Below are 25,718 nucleotides of genomic sequence, written 5' to 3'. Positions count from 1 at the left end.
AAAATAATCTATACTTCCGAGCTGACAAATCTTACCTGACACTCTGCTTCATCTCACTGGGACTCTCTAGCTCAGCATTAATCATATGTTACAGGGAGTAAAAAGAAAAGTAAATCACGCTAAGCTGGAAAGTGAGATGGAAGGTCTTTGGGCAAAGCTTTTAATCAATAATATGTGGGATAATAACCAGGAGCTATTGTTTGAATCTTCAGATATGGGAAGGTAGCAATGCAAAACACAAAGCAACTACAAACTGCTGCCACTTCAAAGGGGTCTGATGCAAACAAAATCAGCTTGGTTTGTGCCCTAAACCCCACCTTCCCCCCCTTCCACTTCCCAGTCCATTAATAAAATCCTCTATTCACGGTTCACCAGTATTTTGATCTAACTCCAAAACTGCAATTAAAAGTGTCTATCTGATCCTAGAGATAGATTCAGAGGACACAGTGGTATCATGTGCATTAATTTTGGGGTGTCTAATTTGAGACACTTGCTACCCACTGAGATTCAGAGAATGTTCCAAAAAAGGTCTTATTTCTCCTGTCAGACAATTCCCCCCTTTCCCTACTAGCTTCTCTTCATACAATTACTACTAAGACACAGAACAGGTATTATTTTGCCCTGAATTCTGCCTCATTTCGAAGTAGTACACCTACCCGCATGACCGTAGCTTCCCTTCCCTCCAGTTCTCCCCATACATTAATAAAAGGAAAAAAAATAACGTTTTAGTTACTTGTTTACTAAACACTGAAGAGTTCTTCAGTTTATGTATTTCCTGGCCATTTAATTCAGTTTGTGGTTTAAATTAGAATATGCAATGAGCTGGTAGAAAGCACTATAACTAAACCAGCCTCTACGGGCTAAAGCCTCAGCCATGAAATACATGACTCTGATTGATCTGACCTCCAGCTATTCATACAGCTCAGTTCATGACCTCTAACTTTCCTCACCCCTTCAATAATGTATGTAATAATATTTGGTTTGCTCAGTTATGGACAGGAGGTGGAGACGCTAGTCCTATCTCATACTTTTGTGATTATTATTATTATTTTAGGGGGTGGAGAGAGAGAGTTACAGCTCAGAGTGAAACCTAACCCAAATCCAGTTCAGGCTGTCCATTAATGCAAAACAGTTTTGCAACTGTGAATGGGGCTCCAGTAACTCCTCCACTGTTGCTCAGCAGGAGCTCAGCAACACACAGCTAGCATGACTACGGTTAAAAAAAAAAAAAAAAAAAAAAAAAGAAAAAAGTCTCACGACCATGAAAACATTCAGGAACCGTTTTCACAAGCAATCCTATCAGTGAGGCAATATTTTTTTACCGCTGAATGTGTGGCCACTTTCTCTTCCTTTTACTTTGTCTCTTTTTCAGAATACAAATACGTTTTTTTCTCCCTTTATTTTTTTTTTTGTTTTGCTTATGAGTAAAATCAAAGATACTTAATAATGGTTCTGCTTTGCAACAGCAAAAAAAAAAAAAGAGATCGTTCTGCTTTAGACACAGTGATATCTATAGAGTTTATTTTTTAAATAGCTCTTTTGTTGAAGTCAGAAAAGTCTTTCAGTGTTATAATTTCAATACATTTAAAACTTTTCAACATTGTGAGAATTTCCCATTAGAAATAAATAAAACAATAACCAGAATTTTAAAAAGTTTCAGTGAATCAAATTATTTTTGAAGTGTTAAAACAGACTACTGGAAGAAAACCTGTCTCCACCTTTAAGGAGATTTGGTTGGCTCATCAGCAGCATCCTGTGTCTTTGTTTCTGAGCTCCCAGATCAGTTTCCTCTCATTAAACCCAGGGAAAACAGAGACAGTCCCAGTGCATTCACACATTCTTAAGATGAAACCAGTTTAATGGCCTAATTAACTCACAACTTTTTATTAGTAGCTAAAAAGAATTTGTAGCAAACTGTTTCTCTGATGGCTGTGGATTTTTTTTCTCTGCTCACCATAAATCTATAAGAAAAATGGATCCACCTTTGCTACAGCATTGTCTAACAGGTATTTTGGACTGTTTGATCAAACCAGCACCTGCTGACTCACTGCAAATACCCCTCCAGAGCATTTGTCACTCCCAGTGTGCATCTCTTTGACAAAGTGTGCTGGTGACAGTCAAATAATCTCTGTGCCACCCTGGGGCCAGAGCAGATCCTGCTCACGGGGCAGGAGCACACCTCGCTTCTTGGCTTTATTAAAGGCAAAGGTGCCCTTTCTCCAACCTGTGAGAATTCCCGATGTGCTGCCATTTCTGCTTTTTGGCCAGGTAGGTGGACCATTGCTATATATTCACAAATGCAGACATGCACGTTCCTGCAGTTTGATTTTCCAGGTTACAGCAAACCAGAAAGAGCAGCAATCCTCTGCAAGGAGTCACTGCCGGGCTTGCCTGCTGTCAGACTAATCTCCATGGGGCCTCACCACCACATGGCACGGACTTCAGTGTGCTTTCAGTTCCTACACTACACAACACTAGACTAATTTCCAAATCCCTTGCATGCAGCTAACACAGCTTTTCCCGAGACCCAAGTTCAGGAAGGATTTGTGTCCTATACATATAATTGTTCTTCTGTAAAATAAGGATAACAATCATCTTCAAGTGTTTTTTTTTGCATTGACGATAAGTAAAGAGACTTTGTATGCACCCTGAAATTACCATGTGAAACATTAATTTTATTCATTTTGGTAAAGTGTAATGAGACATGAGGATGTCAAAGATGTTGTGGCAATTCAGAAGCCTCCATTTTTCCACAGAACTTGCAGAGCATCACCCACAGTGATTGCTTATGTGCCTGCTTTTACCCCAAAGTGACCCACCTTCTTCATTTCCTGGGGCTTTAATTACAGAATAAGTGACAGGCAGGAGATGAGGCACCAAGTCCTGCAGTAATTTGTAATACCTGCAGACACTGCTCTGCTCATGATGCTTTACCCGACGGGATGTGGGGGGTGACACCAGGGCAGGTGCCCTCCCGCACGTGGCCCTTCCAGACACCTGCCCAGGCAGCCCGGCACGCACGCTGGGCTGCGCCGCAGTCCCCTCCGCGAGCATCGCTGAAGCATCACTGCTGCTAATAGGTTTTTTTTTAAAGACTATGCAAAAAAGGTACAGTTTTGAAAACAATCAGCACGTTCTTGGCCAGTTCTCCCTCTCTTGTATTTGTACATGTTCTACAGTGGTTCCTATTATCGAGTCAGCATTTGTTAACAGCTACTTACAGAAATCTCCTTCAAAAAAGCAGCCATCATTCTCTCATGCCACAGTGTAGTAAGAGCTGGCATTTTCATGATGACTGCTATATATTCAAAGCCACCATTTCTTAATTTGCTAATAGTATCACTCCCCTGCTGCCTTGGTCTCATTTGTAAGAACTCCAGTCTGCAATGAACCAGTCAGGAAAGCGTGTGCAGGCAGTGGATGCAGTCAGAAAACTCATCAGGGTTTTCTGACAGTTTTTATTCTACATAAAGGAATATCTAAACCCACTAATGTCTCTGAAACCAGATGAACTGCTTACAATGAATAGATATGAAAAAAATCAGTTTCTTTATAATACAATTGGCTTTTGTATGCCCTTTGAGGAAAGTGATAGTGCTGTCTGAATTTAGGCTCAGTGAAATGCTGAAACGGTTAAATTTAATGGTGTTTCCTGTTCTAATCTCTACAGAACTGGACTTAGTAAAGACTAATGACCAACCCTTTGAACCTCCAAGTCTCCTAAGGTTCAATTTGTTATTTCAGAGGAGAAAAAAAAAACATTAATAAATAATGAGAATAAGGGACAAGGCGACCAGAGACAATTCACCAGTGTCATTTACATATACGGCAGGGTTCCCAATTCCTAGAATTACTCATTACCACAATACTGCAGAAAAAAAAATTAACCCAGGTCCAGGACGACAGCTAAAATCAAGGGATAGTCTAGTCCAAAGTTATCTTGAATGGTTCACAATATTCTCTGATGCTATTTAAACTCTGTAACATGTGGAACACAGAGAGTTAACACAGACTGAAGAAACCCACACAAGTATTTAAGCCTGTAGTGTGTTATGCGTCAAAATTCACTTGATTAAAGGAAAGGAAAAGAAATAATGGAACAAAATAACCTGTAATATTTTTCAGAAAATATCTATTTGCAGGAAATAAAACTTTTACAAGAACATATGAGTTCTGACAATGCCTTCTGCAGGAGAGTTTTGTTAAGTATTCAACTGAATTCCTTTTTTCAAACCTAGAAAGCACAGCACTGTTGTTGGAGTTAGAACAATCGTTCAAAGCGTGACAAATCTGGGTTTAAGTCCTTGATTCAGATCAGGGACTTCAACCTGGATCTTTCCCATCTTACACAATTGTACCAACAATTAGGTTTTTGCTGGATCTATACATCTCTTTTGGCTTTTATTCTATTTTTATTATAAATTTTTGTTTCATCCTTATAAGAAATGTTTGCTAGAGCAAAATTGTTTGAAGATGGAAAAAGCATTTTGCAGGAAGAGGGAGCAGTGCAGTAAATGCAGTGCTAGAGCTTATTTTGCTTTTATTTAAATGCTTTGTGAGGCAGTGAAAAACCAGAAAATTACAATAGTGTTGTAGGAAAAAGGCTTTGCTCACAAAGTAAATTTTCCTCCTGAAGAGCAGTTTATTGCAATGTAGAAAGCTCACTAATTGGATTTACAACAGGCAAGCAGTAATGGTAAAAAAGGAATAATGTGAACAGAGAGAAATAAATGCCTATTAAATCTTACAGACACCTACACATTTCCTGTGCTTTCCTGAAGAGATACCAAGTACCCAGTGTTTCCAGACTTCTGTCGATTCTTAGTTTACTGGGCAAAAAAGAGAAGGTATGTAGTTACATGTGAAGTAAATAACCACACAGAATCGTCTACGATCAGCAGAACGGCTTATCTAAGCTAATATGGAGATGGCTGTGTTAAGCTCTAGAATACACAGCCGATGGAGACAAGAAATGCATTGTGCTAATGTGTCGTGCTGACTTTTCTGGAGCTTAAGCATATGCTGAACTGCTTTGCTGAACCAGGTGAAAAAATGAAGGATGTAAGGAATTCCGAATTGAAATACCTGAGCAATTTTAACAAGGCTCTCCTTAGACAGTATACTGCAAATCTGGTATTTATTTGCCTCTCATACCAAGTCACCTATACATTTTACCCTCCCTTTACACACTCTGGCAGAACTGCATCACCTTCTAAAATTTAGCAGTTCATTTTGAGGAGTGCTGTATTTTTACTGTTTAATGTAGGTCTGAATGAACAGCACAGTCACGGTAGTTCTGTATTATCCTGAGTTGCAGCTTAACCTGTCTAATTTTGGCAGGCATAAATGTTTTAAAACATAGCTGAAATTCTGCAGAGTGCTACTGAAAGAGTGTGACTGCAATAGTCACCTCAAAATCCTGCTCTTACTTCTCACTTTCATTTGGTGTCATAAAAGACCTCAGCATCAATCATTAACAAGCTATTAACACATGCAGCTGATAAAAGTGTTCAAAGTCTGGTCAATAACAATGACGGAAATTCCTGTTTTACAGCTGGTTTAATCTAAGTCAACGGAGCCCAGGCCAGTTATTTTCTTGGCTAAAAAGCGAATTTCAGTTCTTTTGCTTTCATCTCTGCCTGTGTAACATGCACAGAGGCTGCGTGTTCTCATTTCTGCCATGCAAAACTAGCCATTTCCCTCCGCTGGCTTTCCCCCTCGTTCTTGAAGGTGGTTTTCAAGCAAACAGAGCCAGGGAACGATTTCATTCAAATGCCATATGATTTTAATATGTTATTACCTTGTAGTGAAGGTGCTTTCAAAGGAACAAGAAATCTCCGCTCAATTTGCAATTTGTAAACAATAAAATAGTGCTTATTAACAATAATGAACCAAGAGGCTGTGATTTAGACAGCATCCTTCTAGGGTGTTTCCTTCCAATTCTCCAAATTCTACCAAAACTCAGCTATGCTTCTAGAATGAATAAAGCCAGAAACAGCTTTGGCTATCTGAACAAATATATATTTAGCATTTTGTAATTCACTGGTTTTGATCATTCATTTTGTTAAATAAAATCTCTGATGTCATGAAACCTGAACAGCTGCTCAATTAGCTCATTACTCTGTGTTACAAATGTCACTCCAGCTTTTCTGTGTGTGTGTTACTGATCATTTTGTCATTGCCTCCTGCTGCTAGTAACACTTGTCAATAATTTTATGTACTTGGTGATAGTTTCTTGCACCTATGCAAAAGGAATTTAAGGATAGAATATATAGAAAATGACATCACAAACAAAACATAGGCTCAGAAAAACATGCAAACACCTAGCCTCCATCTGCTCAAGTGTGATACACTTCAGAGCTCCCATTTCACATGTAAAACAGAGTATGATTTATAATTTATACCTAGTTGGTGCAATCCTTCTTGAAGAAAAAAAAAAAATTCTTTGATGAAACACTGCCTTTATGTTATCATAAAACTATTGAGAAAATCACAGAACATTTGACAATTTATCTCTACTACAGCATCTTTGAAGTTTCAAGATTTATATTTTATGCACTTTTCAAATAAACTGTACTGCTGAACACAAACACAAAAAAGCCTAAGTTTGAGTCAGTGCTGAAATGTAATTACAGCATTAGCAGCAGTAAACTACTGCAGATATTTACAGACCTCCAGGTAACAGTTAAGGCCCTGTTCTAATAAGATTTTAAATATTCTGTGTAGTGTGGAATTTATCAATTTTCCTTGATTTATTTAAAATCTATAACCCTTGAAAAAAAAATCAAAGAACAAAGACAGAAGCAAGGCAGCTCCTAGATTCTGCAGAACCACCATTCTTGCTTATAGCTGTGGTGCTTTTTATAAACAAAATTACATTTTTTTGAGAGCACACCTGGGGGCTGATTCTGCATCCCTCATACCTGTGAATCACCTCAACAATGATTATGTGTAATAGGGTGAAATTCACTTCTGAATAAAATAACCTTTAAGAGGTTTAAATTAGACTTCTGCTGGGTCACAGGCTGAGACTGCACAGAAATGAATTACTTATGTGAAAAGCCATTTCAAATCTACAGGATTATTTATTAACATAAAAGACATACGATCAAGGAGCAAATGGGGATGTAGGGTGTTGAAATCTGCAAGGATCAACCTCTTGATCGCATAGGAAATCCACATGATCCTTTACTTAAAATCTGTATTTTTCAAAGCACCTGTCCTGTGATGTCTCAGTTACAACCCTGGCTGCTGTGCTCCAACAGGCAGAGCAGTCAGAGCGGTCTGTCTTTGCTCTGACAGGTTCATCAGCATATTACAACTGAGAGAAATACTGCACTCCTACTTTATTTTCAGTCCATTAACTAAAGAAATGCATCACTCTGGTGTGATACATTTCATGCCACTGGCTAATTTCTAAGGCTGTGCTGAGTGGTAAGGAGAACTTTAAGACAGGACTAGGCTGGGGTGATTCTCAAATATCTTTCTTTTTTTCTTGTGACAGAACTAGTCAGAAGAGCTATTTGAAAAATGTCAAAATATTGTGGGTTGGTTGATTTGATGAAAAGTGTTATTTTCATACAAATGGCACTTTTGAAAAGCATCAATTAAATTTCCTTTAGTGAATCAGCAGATTTGTGACAATGTTCAGACATCACTTCTTAATATGCTCATAGAATGAATAGATTTAAAATTGCTTCCTTTCCTCACTGCGCAAAATAAATATTTGTAGTGAAGAAAACAAATACAAAATGAAAAAAAAAAAAAAAAAAAGGTCAAAAGCACAGTTCAAAAGGTTTTAAAATCAGACTTTACAGGACAATTTTTATTTATTTTTTTAAAAAAACAATTCTTCAGATTTGGGGTGGGGTGGGGTGCGGAGAGAAGTAGATCTTATGCAACTTAACTGGGTAGAGATGCGCTCCCCTCCTTGTTTATCAAGAGGCACAGTTCAGTCCAAAGTGGGGGTGAGGACAACCCGGGGTAGAGGCTCATTTCCTTCCGTGCCCGGCTGCAGGCTGTGTTACCTCGGAGGCTGCTGTGAGGCTCTGGGCTGTGTGCCATCAGCACAATCGAGCTGACGATGATTACATTCCATTGAAATAGTAGTTTGTTCAGATTTTGCAAAAGCATCTCTTTACTGATACAACAAACCAGGTAGCAGCATACAAATTCCTGCTACATCTGCCTGGATGTTGATTTTACCACAGAGATCCCAGCTCTCCTGTATGGGATGAGATTTCCTAAGGGTCCTGGAGGACCCAGGCACCCAAATACTGCTGATGCTCAGTGGCATCTGAGAGCCGGGTCATGACAAGTGATCAAATTAGGGTGTCCTAAGAATTTTTTACCCTGCATTTGGAAGCTGCCACCTGCTCAGCTGGGAGACTGTTTTTCAGGCTCTCCTAGTCCATTGCTACATGAAGTAAAACAGATTCACAAGTGCTTTCATTATGCTTTGAAATCTCATCCACAGCGCAAACTACTACAGTCCCTGCGAAATCGGTGAAACTCCCCAGAGTTGTAATAACCTAGTAGTATCAAGTGTTATAAGGCCAGCCAGTCTGGAAAATGAGAAGGTGAGTAACTCTCATAACCAAGGATTTTATACAAAACCTTAGCAAGTGTTTCAGCTTTTGCTTTGTGAGTCAGCACGCTCACTTATATAAAGATTGAGTGCCACAAAAGGAGCCTTGCTCTCCAGATGATAAGTCTTTGCGGCCAGGTACAGAAGCGATCCATTGCCTGGTGAAATTGCGATGTTCAAAAATAAGCAAAAGCAACGCCAAATTCGTTCATCTGATGGGCAGCATTACAATAAGAGGAAAGAGACTGCGTATGAAAAAGCTGCAGCTTCCCCTCCTTTTTTAAGTTCCGAAATATTAAGCCCATCATTGGCGCGCTTGCAGCTGTTCCACCGGCTGTTTGAGCCTCGCCGAGCGGCAGCCGCCGGAGCGCACTGGGGACGGCCGCCGCCGCAGCACCTGTACCCGGGCAGGCCACCGCCTCCCGCGGGCCGGCGTCTGCGGGGCGATGACAGTCCTGGAGGCTGATGTCTTCACGGGAGATCAAAGGAATTCTTGAGGGGTCAGGAGAGGATGACACGAGGCTCGGACAGAGACTGCTTGAGAGCTTTTCAGGCAGGCGACCCACTTACCCTGTCATTTTGGGGCTATGTCAAGCAAGCATTTTTTCTTTATCAAGTGGCTCTGGCTCAAAAAATGCCTTCACATGACACTGTCAGCGTTTAGCTGAGTGCTCAGCGGCTGGGATTTTATGTAAACGGGATCTGCAAGAACTGTGAAAGTAGACAATGTGCTCCCATTGGTGAGCAATGGCCTCAGAAGCCTTGCAAGGGGGTGTATTTGTTTACAGGTAATTATTCCTCTATAAAGAAAGAATTTATTGATTTATTTAAAGGACATAAGTCCTAAAGGACTTGTCTGAAATCACTCATTTCAGTAGAAAGAGCAAGGATCTTCTCAGACTCCCTACACATTTCATACTGAAGATTTAGTTTTAGCGATGATTCTTCACAGCCTTTTTTGCTTGCCCCTCTATAAAATGTCAGTCTTGGTTAAGTACAACATCTCCACCAAAAAAAGGTTGCCAATTCACTACCTTTTAATTCAGGTAAACCTCAGCCAAGTCAAGCTTATGGAAGCCTGTCATACAACCTGACAGTTTGCTGAATGCAAAGTCTGGTCCCATCCAGCCTCTGCTACTTCACTTCCACAGAACAGAGTTCTTTAATTCCTTTTGAATCCACCTGAAATCATGCTTGAGACCTGGGGGGTTTTAGCAAGTTTTTGAAAAGCCAACCAAAACCATCATTAACTTTAAAACACTAAGACAACATTAATAACTAAGACAACTTTTGGAGAGCATATGATAATTATTTAAATATTGTTTTTATTTATATTTCATGGAGAAGGTAGCCTTCAACATTACAAAACTGTGAGGCAGGATGCAGGAGTGAGCTTTAAAAATCACTGTCCTCTCTTCAAAGCTTTTCATGGTTTCAGCTTCCTGAGAACTTGCCATTGCTATTCAGCAATGTGCAAAACTTTCATAAGGAAACTCTAAACCATTAGCTCATTTAGTTCAATTTAGATGCAATTTTAATTGAACCTGGGCTGATTTATGCTTTCAAGTAGAAGTCATAAAGAACTCATCGGTTGCAACACAATTTCTTTTTGAAAATTACCATCTCCATCTTTCATCTCTCTTCCTGCTCTGCTCATCTGGTTTGTGTGCTCTTTTGAGACCTTAAAACAGAACCGAAGTCATGGGGAAATAAAAGCAGCAGTTACTTTAGTTGAGGTTGCCAGCCCTGCTCTGAGACCCTACCATGAATTTTAAAAAAAGCTAGGTAGCCCACTGTGCATCAGGAAGAGAGAGCTTAGAGTTATGTACCTGAACACTTTGAACTTAAAAGAGGTTTTATTCAGGTGAAGAAGAGAGCTGCATTTCTGCCATTTACTTCATTTCAAAATAAATCCACTATCCAGGGTAAAAATGTAATTTTTCTTACACTGCTAAAAGCAAAGCGACATCTGAAAAATATTACTAGCCAAAGGCCAGATTCTTTAAATATTTTGTGAGAGCTGATGCTATTATGGTTACTTATGTGAGTATTCTTGTCACAAGGGTGACAAGTTTAACTTGCCCAGATGCGTTTCAGGGGAACTCTTGCTAACAGTCACACAAGACAAAAGCTAAAGCACAAACCCTGGTCTCTCATATCTCCAGCTTTCACTGAATTTAAATGGGTGCACGTGTCACTGGAGACAGGATTTTCCCCTAGCTGAGGACAACTATAATCCATGCACTAAGATGCTTAAATCATTTAGATCTTGAATTTAAGCAGCCTCTTCTATCCACACAGATCCATGCTGCTTTATTAGCTCGTCACTGCTCATTTCAGGATTGTGATTTCAAAGAACATGAGTTCTCCTTTCTACCCATTCCAGTGTCTAATTTTTTACATTACCTGCTTTGCTTTCATTTTATCCTCCGCCTACAGTCTACCTGGCAAGTACTGTGACACAAACACCCAGCTAAAGCTGATTTCATATACTCGGAAAGGGAAACTAAATATTACCAACCCCAACCCTCACCCCCCTGAAAAAAATAATCTGAGAAACATAGGGTGTGCATAAGCAAAGACAACTGATCTAAGTCAGCCCTTCTGATGCTAATCTTACTGCAAATAATATGCAGGGTACATGTGAAAATGTCAAATCCACGCTACCTCACAATTGCTGGCTTTCACTCCAACTTGAAACTAATCCAAGGAAAAAATACAAGGGAAAGGCTGAAAGTTCGATCGTTATTTAGAAAGTTTAAAAGAAATAAAAATGTAGCTCCCTTGAAACTATGCTAGACGAATAATCTCACAAACTCCCAAAATAATATCAGTGTCTACAGCTATTAAAGTTTATAGGTGCACAAAGAATGCAATTAAAACAGGTTATACTGAAATCAAATAATTCCTTCCAATTAAAATGTAGAGAAATACCTTATACAACATGGAATGTTCCATGTAATTATTCTGAAAAACTAGAATTTTGTGATTACTAAAATAAACATAGACTTTCGTTGAAATAGAAGCATTTCTGAAATGCATCAGACTTGCATTCAAACATCTTGTCAGAGCAAAACATCAGTGTTTTTAACACAATCCTATTCCATTGAAGTTAAAGTAAGGTGAGTGTCTCCGTTAAAAAAATCATAGCACATAAAACACTTTCAGTCTTAGCATCAAAGATGTGTTTACTGCAAATACAGAAATGTAAGGGAAATGAAATGGTGAAAAGGGTTGCAAAAGTTTTAAGGATTTATTTTTAGAACTTGTACATTGGAGACCTACTAACCATAAAGTCTAGTTTTCATACACAGCGCACATCGGTGTTTCATCTCCTCTGCCAACTGGATGTTGCTGCACGTTTCCAATCCCTAGAAAGTTTTATAACGGCAAAATGAACTTTGCATGACTGCTCTCCTCTGCCTTCCTCTCCTTGTCAGGTCCCATCCTGCCAAATCCCCCGAGCCCACCAACAGCTACCAGCCGCGGGGAACGCGGGTGCTGCGTGCTCCCGCCCCGGCGTCCTGCCTGCGGGAGCTCTCAGCGCCCGGTGCCGCTCGCAGGGCAGCCAGCACGGCTCGCTAACGTGCGCAGGATGAGGCCCCTAATCACTAACAGTTCCTCTGGAAACTCTAGCAGAGATAAAAAGTACAAAGACACTGTTGGTTCCAGTCCCCTTATTGAATTTTCATTGCTCCTTTTATTGTAACTATGAATTCAGTCCATAATGTCACGTGCTCTTTGTTCTCCAGCCTGACGTACATTTTAATACCCAGCGCAATATCTATGCAAAGACTAAGTGTGTTCATGTGTAGGAGAGTTAGCACTTCACTACAAACATGGTTATAGTTATAGATTAAAAGCAACACTTTCAATGATTCTACGGCTTAGTATTTCCAACTCCCATCTCCTTCTGAAGGTCCTCCTCCCCTCCTCTCCCTCCCTCCCCCCAAAAATCTCCACACAAGAAATGCTGAGCATACAAATTATGTCACTGACATCTGGAAAGAGACATGACTACCCGAGTAAAAAATAAACCCAACGGAGGTCATGGCTTTAACAGACTGTCGCTCTATATTTAAACTGATTGATTCACACAAAGACTTAATTATAGAGAACATTGGAATCAGCAGCTCCCAGCACTCAGGATTGCAGGCACAATCGTGTTTACAGGAAATATATTTTAAAGGCTACATCTGGCATAAGCTAATTGATACACTCAATATTATGATACACAATAATTTAAACTTAAATTGTGAATAATGCCTACTTATTTTCCTACCTAGATAATAACAACTTTGTTTAAACTATACATGATCATGTATCATTTTTCAGGATATTCTTTGCATAAAATCTATTGGCTATGCAAATAAAAGGCTTTGGAGAATAATGTACAGTAACTAATTTGTATAATCACTTTCCCTCAATTCAGCGTGATAATGATATGTAAAGCACATCACTACAGACTGCCTGTGAAATGAATTCTGTCTTAATATGCTAGTCAACTAGCCACTCGACCTTTGCACAGGCTCACTGTAAGAGGAGCAGAAAAACCCACACACATTCTTTCAATTTCTAAAGGGAAATTCGACTCTAGCCATAGAACAAAGAAAGAAGAAATAGAAGTAAAAGAAAATCAAAGAAAAAGTGATTTGGATTCAAGGGGATCAGATGTTTCATTTATTGCAGGTTGGAGACCTTCAATCAGTCAAATGAAAGACACATTTGTATTAAAATACCTACAAGGCAGAGAGAAAGCCTTGATCAGGTGTATTAGATTTAAGTTACAGCTCTCTTGCTGAGAGATGTGAACCTACCTTCCAGTCTATCTGTTCTCAATATTGAAGGTTTTCTGTGTTACAAACATTAGATGAAAGGTAGCTTGCTTGCCTTCCCACGTATCTGCTGGATATTAACTGTACATTTGAAGCATACACTACAAGGAGATGTGAACTTAGCGTGCACCACAAACAGTCACCCACAGAAAGGGATGTTGAAACCGAGTCAGGGATGTGACAGGAACAGCAGCAAGGAGGCTCGCCAGCAGAGAGGCCGCAGCTCCGTTGGTCACTAAAGGCACGGTGCTTCCCAAGGTAAACCTCCTCTTTGCTTTAGTGGGAAATGTGCAATTTGTACTGTGACAGGGCCGTGAGCCCCATTACACAGGTCGATAAAAGAAACATCACAGCAAGAGCCCCTGTCCTGGTTCCCACTGTGTGAGGACAACAGGTTTTGGCTTGACTTCTCATTACATATTGTGCCGGTGGTAACAAGCCAAGCCCTGACCTTGTTCCTCACTTTTCACATTATCCGTTCCTCACAAAAACTCCTTGAACCCACTGTGTTTTCCCAGACACACAGAAGAGCATCAAGCCTGATGGCAGCGGTCAGGTCTCCGACACCTGCAGTCCTAGGATGATAGCTTTGTTTAGCTTGTCTGGAGGACAGTCCCAACGTGCTTTATAAATTGATCGTTGTTGCTCATAAAATACTGAACCAACATTATTCAAAATTATTCTATCATATTAATGCATTCTGCTCAGAGTAATTATTGGTTTAGATTTAACTTCGGCAAAGATCAGTTAGGTCCAGAACAGATTTTCTGCAGAGACAGAGGCTCCGTTTCTGCTGGTTACATCACCCATCCTGATCTGGGAAACCCAAGCCCAACCTTTGCTCTGGGTAAGTCAGAGCAGAGATTTCAACCCGGATCCCTCCTGGCAGTGCCAGCAATTCCTGTCACTGAGGCACTGCCTCTTCTGACAGGGCAGCATCTTCCCTCTTTTACTTTGTCCCAATGTAAGGGACTTACAAAAAAAACCCACATACGCTGGAACCGCTGTCCTTTAGCCTGCTGCGAGCTTGCACAGACCCCGCACACTGGCACACTAACAACTGGGAATTACTGCCACAGTGGATGTACACATAAGCTTCAGACCCAAGTATTGGTCATCTGAACCCAAAGACAAGTTCTTTCTGCCATTATACAGAGCATTTCAGTAATTTAATAATGAGATTAATTCCATAGGTGCCTGAACTAGGTCCTCGGGCAAGAGAAGCCCATTACACAAATAAATTACATGTATACGTTTTAGAGAGACTGTTTCACCCAGAAGCCTTCCACGGGCACACTGTTTCTCAGCCTTCACCCTGACGTACAACCATTGCATTCCAGAAAGTAAACCACCAAAAATACAGTCTTAACTCAGGCCCCGATTTTAAATATTAGCTTCTGATATCCAACTGCCTTTCTAAACAAGCCACTATAACTCTGATCTCTGCTTTCATGTATGCATATCTGAAAATGCTGCATAGTGGTATGAAAATTTTAAAGCCATCCTGCCTGTTAAATAAGATCTCTATCATTGTAAAGTTTAGCTGATCTTTTCATTTATAGACCCATAAATTCTCCATCAGTCCAGAAAAGGGGTTATTTTTCTTTTATTTCCTTATTTTTAATATTTTCTTTTGAAATAACTATCCCCCCAATAACATTTGAATAATGCAGTATATCAGTGCTACATAGTCTCTGTTTCAGAGCTGGTCAAAGGGTGAGCAGGCATAAACAGAGAGAGAACTGGAATAAAGTTTATTTTCCTTTTATTACAGCTATATTTTGGGGGGGATTAAACAGAGGACCTATAACAGTATGACTTCCATGGCTGAATGGGGGAAATCTACACAGATATTTGTATCCTCCTTATGTATGATAACACATCATACAATTTTCACTAGTGGATTACAAAGCAGCAGCCAATACATAGCAGTACAGCTGATAGACTAAGATAAATTCTACATCTCAGATACGGTATTTCATGTACAGTTAAAATCTGCTTGGAAGAAAAGGAGCTGTAACGCAAGGCTCTGTCTTTAACAAAGTGAACAAAAGGACCCAATATTGTGCAATGAATTCCACAGGGGCTTCATTCCATTTATAGTGAAATCTCTTTCAGTGCATGGCCATTTAGTGGTTTAGCTTGATATGTCTTTTTTCCATTTACAAAAGATCAAAACATGCATTTCTCTGTCTAAAGAACTCTGTATTTCAGGTTAGGGGAAGCAGCCAGGGAAGAAGGACGTACAGATTCTCCATGGAGCATGCCGGGGTACAGCGACCCTCTGCTACACTCTGTTGTGTCTGAACTGAAACACAAGATGGTAGCAAGGGTACTGCCTTGCCTTAGGAACCGGTGCACTGAAAGGAGGTCTTCCCAGCCTGTTTCCTACTCTGTGTGCTCGTATCATCTCCACAGTGTAGAGCTATTACCATAACTGGCTGACAAAGGGAGAGAAGGCAGACCATTGCTATTGCCTCCCCAAATTATAATATAGAAAGCCGTGACATGTCACATAGAGAGGAAGAAGACAGATCAGTGCAGAAAAGCCAACATGCTCTGCCCAAGCCACTGAGTACACAGCTCCTGGTATGACATGACAAAACTCTTGTTTGGAAATAAATAGGAAAAAAAAAAAATGTACTTTGCTATGAAGTGATGCAGATTTATCTAGAAGACCAGTGACCTCCATGGTGGAGCCCCAATATTGTTGTCACTACATAAGCACCATTCTTTGAAATCCTTTGCAGCACCACCCCCGTCACATCATTTACAGCTCCTGTCATTTGCCTCCTGAACAATTCTGATCCAAGCAACAACAAAAGCAGCAAGACTGAAGCTTTCTAAAACACCCCAAAGTAGTTTTAGTATTTCCAGAGCAGACGCATTAATTTCACTCATTTTTCTGAATCTCAGTTAACACATTTAAAAAAAATATGAATGACTTATGAGGTCGTTTTCCAGAATATATGAGACTGCCCGCCAAACACCCAATGAGGCAAGTATTTGCTTTTAGCCCAGAAACACCATGTCCTAAAAGAAACTCCGACAATCACCCTGGCTCCTTACCCAGTGGATGTCTTCATGTCCCAAACCTTAGCCTTTATCCACACTTCAACAAAGCATACCCAGCTATTCTGAGATCCAGTACTCATTCCACGTGGGGAACATGCCATAGTATTTAAAGCACTTTGTATTCATCACAGCAAGCAAAACCTGCCTTCTGGGGGGAAATCACCTAAAGATTGGGAAGTGAATAATTAATTCAACAAGTGAAAGATCTCCTGCATAGTGGCTATGATGGAGTACAGATCAACAGCAACCACTGTCAGAAAATCATGAGGTTTGTAAGGAGGGCTCATGAAAACCTCATTTCTGAATTACCTGCAAGCAGGTCCTAAATACGAGTCTCAGCCAGCACTACCTAGTGAAGGCTGCAGGAACTGTGACTTCCTCCTACAGGTAGGAGAGCACAAAAGCAGGCAGGAAGTGTTTTCTAATGACCTGAGTTTGAACAAGGCCATTCAAAACAATGTTAGGAGGTCACAGTTTTACATGGCTCCTAAAGTTTTTAGCAGGGAGTATGAAATCCTGCCACAAGCTCCATTTAAAAAGAGAAAGACAGCAAAGAAAAGGCTTGCCTAAAAAGGAACCTCAGGTTTTTACTCTACATTTTGACTTCTTTCAATTCACATTTGGTGCAGCGTAGACAAGACTATTCTCAGAGTTTTTAGTGGTGTAACCTACATTTTGTATCAGTTCACCTCACACATGAGAACACTGGCAACCTACAATGAAGAGACAGACGTGTGAACACCGCCAGTCATGGTGGGGAAAGAATTGCTGTGCTGTGCCGGCGCAGCAGCAGAGGTACCGGCTTGCTCCCAGGCTGCTGTTCAGGGTTCAGTGCCATCGCCTCCTTCCACCCCAGACAAGCAAAGCCCGCCTGTCTCCCAGCTTCAGAAGCAGCAGAATGTTTAAAAGGGAAGATTGTGTGTTTGGCAAATTTGCTTGATTCTCATCTCAAGGGGGAAATCTGCTTCTACCCCACGTGGACACTGATTGCTAGAAGGATGCTCTCATAAACAAAATGCTGGAGGCCATGTAATCTTCAGCCTCCCCTTTCTCCCCAGCTCCCAGCAAGCCAAATGCAATGCATGAAACAGCAGGGATGTAAGCTGGCAAAATGTCCTTGAGTGCAAAGGAGACATGTGACAAGTTTATATCTACACCAACATGAACAAGCAATTCTTGCTAATCTGCCCACTTTGTTTCAGGGATGCAGTTAAACATTAAAGGATGGAATAATCATTTTCTAATCATAGCCTGCCAAAACAGGGCAGAATGACAGCTCAAACAAACAGAATCTACCATCTAATCTAAGGTGAATCCAATTTCTTTTCTTATTGAATATTAGAGACTTTTAGGAGACTGAAACCTGCACTGACATATGCCTCCAATTTTTGGTAAATAATCACAGTCATCTTTGCTTTGTTATAGAGATATTTGATAAGTAAGAAATATTTTCCAATTCCAGTTTGTTAAAGTGGAAGCCAGACTTTCATCCATGCCAAATTGTTGTATCAAATGATCATCTCAGAAATATCTGGAATTTCTTATAATCTAAGGGCTTTAGCTAGACAAAGTTATCATCTCACTTGTGGCCATTCCAAAACCAGAATAAAATGAAAATTAAATAATGGTATCAGAACCTATGACATAAAGGGTTTTAGGCCAAAGTGAATTAATTCATAACTTAAAAATAAAGGCCTTACTATTGCAGAATGTTGTCACCACACCGAGGAACAGAGGTATCAGACACTGTCACATCACTGCCATTTCCACGTAGAAAGTCACGTCTCCTGTACGTAAGAGATACATTGCATAATGTTACAGATGGCACAGCTACGTAACAGTGAGGATTACATTTATTAAAATCAGCTGAAATGCTTATTACTAGATTCAATGATATCCCATGCAAGGTGACCTGAGCTGCTTTTTTCTCAGCAGTACCACGATAAGATTTTCCTGCTGCAGAAAACAGCTGCAGGTAAAAGGTAAGCACTACTGTGCATTAATACCAATTATTACAGATACCTGCTCTAAAACTACATTCATAAACCTTTGAGCTTACAAACAAACTGGATCCTCAGTGTCACTATCTTACTCACTTTCACCATGATTATTCATGCAACTGCTCTTTTGTTTATGGGAGGGCTGCAGCAATGGCTGTTGGTTTCACAAACCATTATTTACATAGGAACTGCTGTGTATGAGTGTCAGGGGTGTCCTTTACTTTTACACTATCACCAGTTAAAACGGTTGCGGACAAGGGAGTGAAACCAAAAAAGCCCCTAACACCACCATCTTCTTCCATTAGCCTGGACCTTCACCCTCAAATGGAAAGAACAAACTTAATTTCTTACTAGCAAATGATAACCCCAAATGTGTTTATGTGATAACCAAATTGTTATAAATAAAAATAAAGGCAGTTATGAAAACAAACCCCTCAGCTTTCCATCTGGTGAAAAGGACTGCATTTCATGGCCAGTCTGAACCTAGGGTTTACCACCCTGACAGTATATATATATGTACACATATGGGTCCATATTCCTCTAGCCACCAACACTAAATGTAAAATCTCACACACATACAACGCCTAATTTTTCAGAACAACAGATGAACCACAGTAGAGCAGTTGTTCCTTGGGCATACACTGATATAGCTGCATTTTTACAGCAGGCCAGTGGTGAAGGCACAGAAGCAGTAAAGGTGTACAGAGCTGTGGACAACAGCCTGCAAGACCAAGGCTATAAATGACGCTTATATTCACCCTGCTTCTGGGAATTCTCCTCAGCAAACACCAAAATTAATATTCACACAGCACTTGTGAGGTGTGTTAAGTACCAGTTAGCTCTGGTCCCTACTGAGGAGGGAAAGACACCTCAGAAAGTGCCGGCTTTACCCCGGCCCACCCTCCGCCTCAGGAGCAGGGCTGTGCTTGGGCCCGAGGACATGCAGGCCCCGGCCCAGCCCTCCCCTCCACCCTGCCTGAATATTTTATATTTATTTCTCTCTCTCCTTCTTTGTGGTGGCAGTTGTAAATCTACCTTTCTCAAAATTCAATAAAAAATTAATTGGAAAAAAAAAAAAAAAAAAAAAAAAGAGAAGTCATTTCAACCTCAACAATAAAAGGCCAATTGACTTCTCAATTTTCTAGTGGGCAGGAGAAGAAATCAGGCATACGGCAGGGAGAAACTCAATTCTCCAAAGCTCTCCCCTTCAGGATTTCCAGACCCGCAGTCTCAAGGGTGCTGTGTCCCCTACCACTTGCTCAATTCCAGCCAGGTATTATTTTCTCAGCTCTGAGGGAAGCAAGAATTCATTCTGCATTATTGATGACCCGGCGCTCAGCCGCTACGAGGGCCTTTGGTTCAGTGCTTCCCGCTGGCTGTCACTCATCTACTCCAAGAGCCCCCATTATGCTGGGGCAGGCAGCTCGCCTTCCTCTCTCCCCAAACATCTCCCTTTCATCAACAATCAGAAGAAAGCAACTGAAACAAAAACTGGGGGACGCAGGGCAACGATGAACCTTGCCTCCCTTAAGGCATCGGCCACGTGAATTTGTGCGTTAAAGGCAGCAGAGGGACACGAACAGCTAGGGAGGGAGCCCTGGAAAGGCTCAGGGCCAGTTACCACACAGCAGTCAATCCGTACTTTGATTGATCCCTCTTGCTATCAAGTAAAACATAATGCTGAGCCCCAGATCATGACACAAACAGTTTGACTAAGTTTTCCAGATTCTTCTGAAAGAACATACCTGACACCAGAAACAGCAAACCCTGACTGGGCACCTGTCAGGTTAGGGGTACCAGGACACGTGGTCTTCACAAGGCCGGACTAATCTCTTCCTCATTCTGCTCTTTGCCACTTACCCTTCTTTTTTCTTGTTTTTGTTTTTTTTTCTCCCTCTTTCTTTATTTCTTCTCCACCCTAAACAATTATTTCATTTTCTTTTGCAAGTGTTGGCACTGAACAAGTGCAGATCTACACACACCTACAGATATGGAGGCTGTACAGTCGTAATTAAGCTTCAATGTGTTTCAAAAGTAGGAATGCTGGATGCCAGAGGTACATTTAATTAATGAACAAGCACCACAGATTTGGTAATTACTAACTAGAATTTGCATCCATAGCCACTGACAATGCAAAATACATGCACAGTTTTTGCAGAAATCAGTTCTGTCCATCAATGTAGAGTTGAGTTGCAATGTAGTTCAAGTCCAGTCCCTGAGATTTCACAGATGGCCCTTAATGCACTAATTTCTCCACACTGACTAACATATGCCTACTTGCTGGATCAGTGCTTTGATCCAGGGATGTAACAAGTATGCCACTTTCCTTGGCTCTAAGAAAAACAAAACTAATAGTTGTCAGCAACTTCGAAGAACAGGTTCACAACTCAAAAGCGACTATAATAATACACTTGATCTATTATAAATTAACTGAGAGAAATCTCAAGTTGGTTTTTTATGATACAGGTCTAGCATGATGAGTGGTTTCTTCTATGCTTTTTTTATGTAGTCCTAGGAAATTCTGGGAGGAAAACCTTTTAAAAAACTATAGACATGTAGTATTGAGGCAAAGTGTTAGATCTTAAGTTTCAAAGTGCCAAAGGAAGGAAGTTAAAAATTTGTATTCAGGTTCATACCTTTCTTCTTCCTAGAGCTAGAGGGTTTGAATCAGCAGCTCTCCTCCACTTGTAATAGTGAAAGAAAATAACTTTTAAGAATTCTGTAATTATGTATTTATTTCTGTAAGTATATTTGTATCAGCTAAAACTGTCTGTATTATTTACAATCATGAGTGTAGGGACTCTACAAGAGTAGAAGATCTCCTAGTTGTCCAATTTGTGGATGATTTATATAATTGATTTCTAAATATTTGGCAATGACTGTTAATTAAGGCCTTGTATATTTTTGCTTCTCCACCCCCAATGCACTCTTCACATCCTCTGTGCAATACCTGAACAGCTTGTGACTAACCTTTGAACCCCTCTGTCCAAACTTCTTACTTTATCAGTTTTAACTGTGCCCTCAATCTTGTATAAAATGGGGAGAGGCAGGGGTTATTTGAACTGTTCATTGAAAGACAGCAATTTAAAGAAACTTTACAGTGAAATTCTATCTTACTCCAACAGTTTCAGTGATTGTGAAAAAACACCTAAAAAAAAAGTTCAGCAATTTCACACAGTGGAAAACAGCCCAGGGCACAAGAAAACTAAAACCAAACAGTTTGCCGTCAGTGCTGTAGACTGTGTTCAGTAAAAAACAAAAGATCAAACAAGTACTGTAATCATTATATAAAGCACATTTGCTATGGCATGTGAAGAAAACATACTTCCTTCCTAATACTAATTAACATTAGAGAGTTGTAGGCTGAAATGCAGGATAAAAATAGCTGTTTAAACTAATCACTCAGCAAGATGTAAATGTTACATATAAAGTATACCTAACGGGTTGGAATATTTATCCCAGAAGTAAAGAAAGCTTTCACTACTCATGAATTATAAAAGCATCTCTTCCTGCCTCACTGCAACAATATATGGACCCTTTGCAAGTATGTGATGGCTCTTCACAGGTTGTCTACAGTTTTCCTTCTTTGTAAGTATTAAAATGTTTTTCTAACAGCTGAAATTGTGGGGAGCAAAGGAAAGTTTGAGCAGAAAACATAATACCGATTTTTTTTATAAGCAACCAAAGATATTCCAACAGCCTACGCCATGCTATGACCATCAGTCAATGCGTAGGTTTGAGGGTTGCAGACTGCAGAAAAAAAGCCCACAACCAATAGCAGTATCATCAGCTTCACCTGAACAGCACTTATATATTCCTTCCAAGTGCATTACTAATGTACACAAATCAGCCAGCTCCACATAATAGGGGATGGCATTCTCAGATCTACCTTTGCTTTTCTGAAATTATTTCTCCTTTCGTATGTGCTCCATCCTTCCACAAATAAATCCAGGCATTTTTTTTCCTTCTTGTCACGCCTGGCTATTCCTTCCCTTTTCCCCATCCTATGGTTTCCCTGCTGCCACCAGTACCACCGTAAAATGACTCCTCATGGGTAGGAGCCAACAATGAATGGAAGGTGTTCAGCAACTGTCATGATACCAACCAGTCTCTCCAAAATGCTCCTAAGCATAAACTATATTAAAAAGTTCAGGATGCCAAATATTACTGAAATAACATTTCAATAGTTTCCAAGTAACAACATTTCAGAAGCTTCCTAGTAATTTTCCCTAGCAAGAATTCAAGATAGGATAACAATTGGAGAAAAGGCACTGAAATGTGCAGTGCTTAAGCACTGCACATTTGAAAAGCTCACTCTTTCCAGTCTATTTAGAGAAGTGCCATATTTCCATCCTCCAAGATTTTCAACCACCTGTCGAACTCTGTGTCTGTTACAGATACTAATGAAATATATTCTTGAATACCAACAGTGTTCTGCAGGACTCAGCTGAAATTCATTAGCAGAGCACAAGAAGGCATCTCCATGATCACTGCCCCTCTCATCACACACTTGACTGCTTTGGGCTGGATTCAGGAGCATTTTTATTTACCCCATAGAAAACTCATTGCAACAAGATACGCTTGACACTGGTTACACCCAGCCTATATGAAGAAAGCTATTAGGAAGGGAAGACTATCCACTGAGTGTTAGGCTAACAAAAAAAAAAAAAAAAAAAAAAACAAACCAAAACAAACAAACAAAAAAAAAAGCCTGGGTTTTTTCCTTCATCAGCCAGGGGAAATAAACACCTCTCTGAGCAACTTCTATAATCCCAGGCCAAAATCGGATCCCAAACTCAAGCTACCTGGCACTCCAATCTCCTCCTATAAGAGTCACGGGAGTACAATTTCAGTCTGTAAAGATTAAATAGAAGAAAACAGTCCTTAGGAGACAGACAGCACAACACAGGACAGCATGTTCTTAACGACCTCTTCCAGGACTCTGTCAGCAGATGCTTTAGACCAAGGAAGCAGACGAGCAGGAGCTCTGATGGCAAATCTTCAGGAGCAAAAACTTAACCTGATAGAAAGGGAAAACTGTTCAACAGCACTGTTTTAAGATTACTTTATACTGGCAAGATAATTCAAACAATCTGGCCATGTAAACTGTGTCACAAGGCTCCTAGGCCAGCCAAAAAACCTCTCAAACACCCAAAAAACAAACCCCAAATCACTGAAATTTAAAAAGCAATTAGTCATAACGAGGTCAAAACCTTCCCAACGACAGACTCATTCCACTGAAAATGGAACTATTCAGGGCAACGCAAACACCACCTCTGCTTCATCTTAAAACGTGATTCATACCACTAAGTGCTTTGTTTCCCTCTTGTAGCATGCAATGTTTGGACTTCTTAAAAGGGTCATATTGAATTAACAGGTTCACCTTGAAACCAGACAGTGGAACAAAAGGCTGTGTGCCAAACAGCACTCTGGAGGGGACCAGCTTGCAAGAATGCAATTCTCCCCTGTTCAGTAAGAAGAAGAACAAGTGTAATGACAACCTATAAATGATCAGGTCCAAAACACAGACCTCCTCCCCAGGTCCCTTTCAGCTTGCAGCAGCCCGTCCAAAATGCGCAGCCTGCAGTATGAGCACCAGGCAGGAGAGCCCGCAGGGAAGCGCTGGGGGAGCTGTATATCTAACTACAGACATACTGCAAGGATCAGCTATCAGAAACTGGTTATGTGGCTGTCACAGCTCATTGGATTTCTTTGTCTTTATCCACTGCAAGCATTTAAAAGACAGCCCTGTGTTCCCGTGTCTAAGACTATTCAGTAAAGCTCATATATTTGGCTTCTAAGGGGGAGGGAGTGGGAAATAAACTCAAAGACCTGACTTAAAATATCATTAAATACTAGTTTTCTTCAGAGGAGCTGAGAACGGATTGTGGAGAGTGCCATTGGTGCTAACATCTTAGAAGGATTTAGTTTGCACATGTGACCTATTTGGTGCATTGTCTTAGTCGTGTAGTGTACGAGGAGCTGGAAGCATAAGAATAGATAAAAGATATGGCTTACACTGCTAAAAAATGTTAGCCATTACAGCCTCTCCTGTACAGTTATGAATAACTCATTTGAATTGCAGAGGGAAGATTTTTTCCAGCAAAAGGAATCTGATCCAGAAAGTTCCTCTGAGGAGGAATTTTTTCCAAACTATAATGCAGAGGATCACCTATGAAGAGTCCCTCAATAAACATTTTCCAGACCAAATACTCAGCTCTATTCTTGGGTTTGAGGTTAATCTAGTGAGCCTCAACACTGATTTCTGAGACTGAAGACAGGTAGGTGCTTTGCAGCTTCACACCTCACAGCAGGGAATATCCAAGATTTCTGAGCATTTTCTGTATTTTCCAGAATAAAGAGTAAATTAAAAGCACCATTTCAGTGTGGAAGCAGCCTGAATCAAAGGGGGCCTGGCCATCCATTCTGTGATGCAAATGGATATGCAGGATGATTCCTTCTGGGCTTTCCTCTCCATGTGTGTGCTCGTGTAAAACGTGTAGGTGCTTTAATGAGCATCTTCCTTCCTCAAGTTTCATCATGTTGATGATAAATGTCACGGAGACTTTGAAAGTCTCATCATGGCCCAATGATTAAAAGAATGAGTGGTGCAGTAAGATTTTCATCAACAGACTCTGCTTCAAATGTCATCTTTCCATGTGCTCCAGCGCTGCACATCCCGTGTTCTCCTTGGATCAGCTGAGACCACGCTGCAGCACCTCCCTGCAAGAGGCACCAGGCTGCCCTGCAGCAACAGCCCTGCACTCCCCAGGGAGCTTTTCCAGAGCCGTCCGCTCCAACCACAGCAAAGCATCTACACAGTGTGGAATGGCAAACGAGGTCTCACTTGGAAAACTGCAAGGGGAGGGATCAGGTTCTGCTTTTACTTCACAACAAAAAAATAAGGACAGTGGTATTAGTTGCTTTATGACAGTAGCTAAGTGGTCCGCAGTGCAAGCAGCAGTACAAACAGGGGGAGCAGAGCCCTTGTCCCTATGAGTTTACGATCCAAGGGAAAAAACAAGGGACAGCATCATGGGCCCAGGAAAACCAGGGCACAGGAGCAAGTGCAGGCGAAGGTGGTTGGCCCGCCAGGCACCACTCACAGAGCACCAGCAGCCAGACCACTCACTCCGTTACCCAAGAGAAAGAGAGTGCCATTTTCAGTGCAGTGAGATGGGAAGGTTTAAGGGAAGACAAGACAGATTTGTAGGCTTTTGA

Source organism: Tyto alba, unplaced genomic scaffold (genome assembly GCF_018691265.1).
Source record: "Tyto alba isolate M040663 unplaced genomic scaffold, T.alba_DEE_v4.0 Super-Scaffold_26, whole genome shotgun sequence".
NCBI lineage: Eukaryota > Metazoa > Chordata > Aves > Strigiformes > Tytonidae > Tyto > Tyto alba.
This window is presented reverse-complemented; position numbering follows the sequence as displayed.